This window comes from Mus pahari, chromosome 21 (genome assembly GCF_900095145.1).
Source record: "Mus pahari chromosome 21, PAHARI_EIJ_v1.1, whole genome shotgun sequence".
Classification (NCBI taxonomy): domain Eukaryota; kingdom Metazoa; phylum Chordata; class Mammalia; order Rodentia; family Muridae; genus Mus; species Mus pahari.
Window position 1 is genome coordinate 36,919,424 of NC_034610.1, and position 4,260 is coordinate 36,923,683.

Sequence of the window (4,260 nt, forward strand, 5' to 3'; positions counted from 1 at the left end):
ATGTCTTCTGAAGAGGAAAAAAAAAAAAAAAAAAAGAAAAGAAAAGAAAAGAAAAGAAAAGAAAAGAAAAGAAAAGAAAAGAAAAGAAAAAAGAAGAGCTTGGTATGTGAAATATTAGCGCCGCTGAGAACTGAGGGGTTAGGGTTTGGGGGGCTGAGTCCTGTTTTTGGACAACAGAGAACCAAGAGGAAGCATGTCACACAGCCGAGGAAGAAAGCTGGTGCTAGAGATTCCTAGAGAGGCTTGGATACCTGTCTGAGGACAAGGACAATCAGAAAGGTGACATAAGCCCGTTCACACCATGGCTTGTCAGTAGGCCAGAGTAACTCTGGAAGCACCGAGGACTACAGTGCGTTAGAGCAGTGCTCTCATTAAAGAACTTAGGCCATGAGAAAGGAGATGTCAAATGGAAACATTTCAGCTCTTCTCTGCATCTGAAATTGTTTCACACTACTATGTTGGAGGAAAATAATCCCAAGCTTGACCAGTGATCAGACTTTACAAAAGCATCAACGGGGCCTCGGTGATAAATGGAAATCACAACGCACCCTCTGTTGAGTATCTCTGTCTGTCAGAATATCAAACATGAGGCTTATCATGGGCAGACAAATTGGGAGAGAGTATCGAAACAAAAGGCCTAGGGAATTAGGAGATGTTTCTGTGGGTAAAGAGCTTACTGTACAATCATGGGAACCTGACTTCAATCCCCATATCCATATTTTATAAAAAGAAAAGACGGAAGCAAGTATGGGGCATGGTGCTAGCAATACCTGTTTCCACCTACTTCCTCGGGAAACAGGAGGATCATAGCCAATCAGCGAGCCCCGGGTTCAATGAGAGATCCTGTCTCGAAAATAAGGTGGCAACATTAGAAGGAGATGCACTATGCCAATCTCTGGCCTCCAAACTATAACACACACAAACAACACACACATCCCACAGGCCCAATGTCACGCAAACAAAAACCACCCAAAGAAAGGTCATTTCTTCATGGATTAAACAAAATAAAAGAGACCCGACCGCCAAATACTATCCTGGGTTGACTTTTCAAAGAAAACATTTTAGAGTTTGCTTTAGGCAATGTTATTATACCAATGTTAAACTGCAGGATTAGTTAACGGTGTTGTTAGGTAAGAGGATATCTTCCATTGTAGGAGGCACTATGAAATCATTAGTAACGAAGTATGACGGGATCTTCGACGTCTATGCACATATATATATATATATATATATATATATACACACACACATCGATACGCACGCGCATACATGCAAAGATACACACAGGCAGAGGAAGTAAATGTTATAAAGAAAATACAGAGCAGCTCTGTATCTGTTATGCTAATCTTTCTGTTATAACGCTGTTAATATTATAAGCAATATGTGATTGTGGCCTCAATGGATTAGACTGGAAAAAAAAAAAAAACGAATAGATACACAGGATATTAAATAAAAGGTCAATAAGACTCAGGGACAACCCCGGCATTAGAGATGCAGGATACTAGCAAGCTGAGTGACTCAGCTGGCACTGGGCAGCTCAGAAGTGGATGAACTCCCCCCACTCAGTTGGGAACCGCTGCGGACATTACAGAAAGGGATGAATGAGATCTGGGTGGTACATCTCGTAGATATATGTGGAAATGTAGATAGCCACGTTGCCCACTGATACAAACTTTATCCTGGAAGGGTCATCACACCAAGCCTGCTGTACCTGGGGAGGTACCACTCAGACAAAACAATCCACTCTTCAGTAACTGTGAGAAATATCTCCAGGGCCTAAAGATCTGAAGATCTGCCCTACAGGAGCTCCCGTAGGCCAACAAGCACCGTTCCACTCTGCTCCCGAGCTTCCCGGATTACACTGCCCAGAGAGGAGCCAAGCTCAGTCTCTCAGGCCAGCGGCTGGCTCTTCCCGACCACAGCCCCCTTTAAGAGCGACCCAAAATCAATGAACTTAATCCCTACTTAGGAATATCAGAGTCAAGACATCGCAACAGTAATCCGCAGAAAAAGTACACTAATTCACACACTAGAACCCGTGTCCGAGCCAGGCAAGGTGGTTCATGTCTGTCATCCCTGAGATGACAGGATCACTGTGAGTTAAGTGAGCTTGAGCTGCCAAGCGAGACCCCCACCATCGAGAGAGAGAGAGAGAGAGAGAGAGAGAGAGAGAGAGAGAGAGAGAGAGAGAGAAATGTCAGACCTAGGGTTTCTTTCTAGGTAGTAATGGACCAATTCTTTAGTGGTTCTTTACGATTTTACAATTATTTTTATGTGTACATGTGAGTGCCTGCATTGTTGTCTGTGTGCATATGTTAATTCCTGATACCTTCGAAAGCCAGAGAAGAGTGTCCCATTCCCTAAAAGTGGAATTCAGGTAGTCTTGAGCCGCCCACAGTGGGTACTTAGGAACTCAACCCAGGCAAGAGTAAGAAGTGCTCCGAGCCAAGGAGCCCTATCTCAGGCCTTCATCCTTACTTTGAAAGATGAATTGTACTCTATTGTTATTTTAAATTTCGTATTTGCGTAACAGTTGTGTGCTCCACTATTCAACACCCATTCACTGTAGCAAACAGTACTACTTTATTATATAAATATTAATATTGTGCAGCATAATAACTTTTTCTTTCTGCAAGTCAGGAAGTGAGCAGAGTCCATTAATAAGAGCAAAATGAGAGAGAGTGAAAGCAGTTGAAGCAAAGGAACACTGGCAAATTGTTAAGGCTTTAAGAACCATTTCCTCTTGGGCTGGTGAGATGGCTCAGTGGGTAAGAGCACCCGACTGCTCTTCCGAAGGTCCGGAGTTCAAATCCCAGCAACCACATGGTGGCTCACAACCATAACAAGATCTGATGCCCTCTTCTGGAGTGTCTGAAGACAGCTACAGTGTACTTACATATAATAAATAAGTCTTAAAAAAAAAAAAAAGAACCATTTCCTCTCAATATATGGATTGCTTCATCAGTCTTCCAGGCTTTAGAGGACATTAAAAAACTTCTTAAATGTTTATTCTGACTTTATGTTTATTAACAATTTACAGACCAGGGTATAGTGACACACATCTAACACACAGCTGTAACCCCAGCATTTAAGAGAGGAAAGAGGGTCCCCAATATCCTAGGCTAGCCTGAGCGACAGAGTAAATCCCAAACTAGTCTAGGCTGCCTGTCTAAAAAAAAGTAACCGGTGAAGAAGACTGGCAGCCTGGCCATTTGCCAAGCAGCTTTCATCAGGAGTGGAGTGAACAAGTAACTCCATTTGGAGAAGACGGAGTTTAACGCTACCTTCTGCTATACAGAGAGTCTGAGGGCAGCCGGGGCTACATGAGACTGGGGGGTCGCAGAACAACTCCCCACAAAGAATATAATCAAAAGTAAATAGATTCCTATCTTGAGGTACCAAGTATGAAAGATCTTCTAAACTTTTATGTGTGTCCTTAATATATTAGAGGACCAAAATCTTGTCCACAGAATATGTAAACATTTTATTATGGGAAATTCCGGTTGCCTAAGAAACAGTCTCTTTCCTGGAATGAAGTTCCTTTGAAAGACAAGTCCAGTGCCACTTCCCAAGTGGCTTTATCCAGGGACCTCCAGTTAGGCTTCTCAGAAACGTTTCCACTCTGTTAGAAAGGGACCTGCCACTAAGCCTGATCACCACACATTCGATAAATAAATGTCTAAAAATGCACTTTTTAAATTTTTGTGTGAATGTCTGCCTTGACTGTCTAGTGCCCAAGGAGGCCAGAAATGGACATAAGAAAGTGAACTTAAACTCTCTCTTAACCACTGAGCCATCTTTTAAAAATGCATACATTCTCTCTCTCTCTCTCTCTCTCTCTCTCTCTCTCTCTCTCTCTCTCTCACACACACACACACACACACACACACACACACACAAACACTGTCACCAATTTTATTTTGAGGTAAAGTTAACTTGTACACAGAGTTTCATTTCATTTGCATAGGACCAATAATGCTTCGTCGTAATGTGTAATGTTTGATTCTGCCTTTCTCCTTGGGATATTTTTTCCAATCATGTCTTCTTGATAATACAAATCCCCACTACACTGCAAAAACATAGCAGAAAAAAAAAATCAATGAACTAGAAAAGAATGAGGAGGGACACACTATGTCCTTTAAAATATTGAATAGAATGGAAAGGGCAAATCATTTGAAATGTAAATAAAAACAATATCCGAGGGAATTCCAGGACAGCCAGGGCTACACAGAGAAACCCTATCTTGAAAAAAAAAAAAAA

General features: G+C 41.9%; 1 protein-coding gene across 3 annotated transcripts in view; it reads right to left on the reverse strand.

Moving 5' to 3' along the window:
• Utrn (utrophin) overlaps positions 1-4,260 on the reverse strand; it is a 494,125-nt gene that overhangs the window by 486,739 nt on the left and 3,126 nt on the right. Inside the window, exon 2 of one of the 3 annotated variants that reach the window (XM_029532896.1) lies at positions 771-843. The exons of the other annotated variants lie outside the window; for them this stretch is intronic. The gene's annotated coding sequence lies outside the window, so the exon portion shown is untranslated. The remainder of the gene's footprint in view (positions 1-770; positions 844-4,260) is intronic. 3 annotated transcript variants of the gene reach the window in all.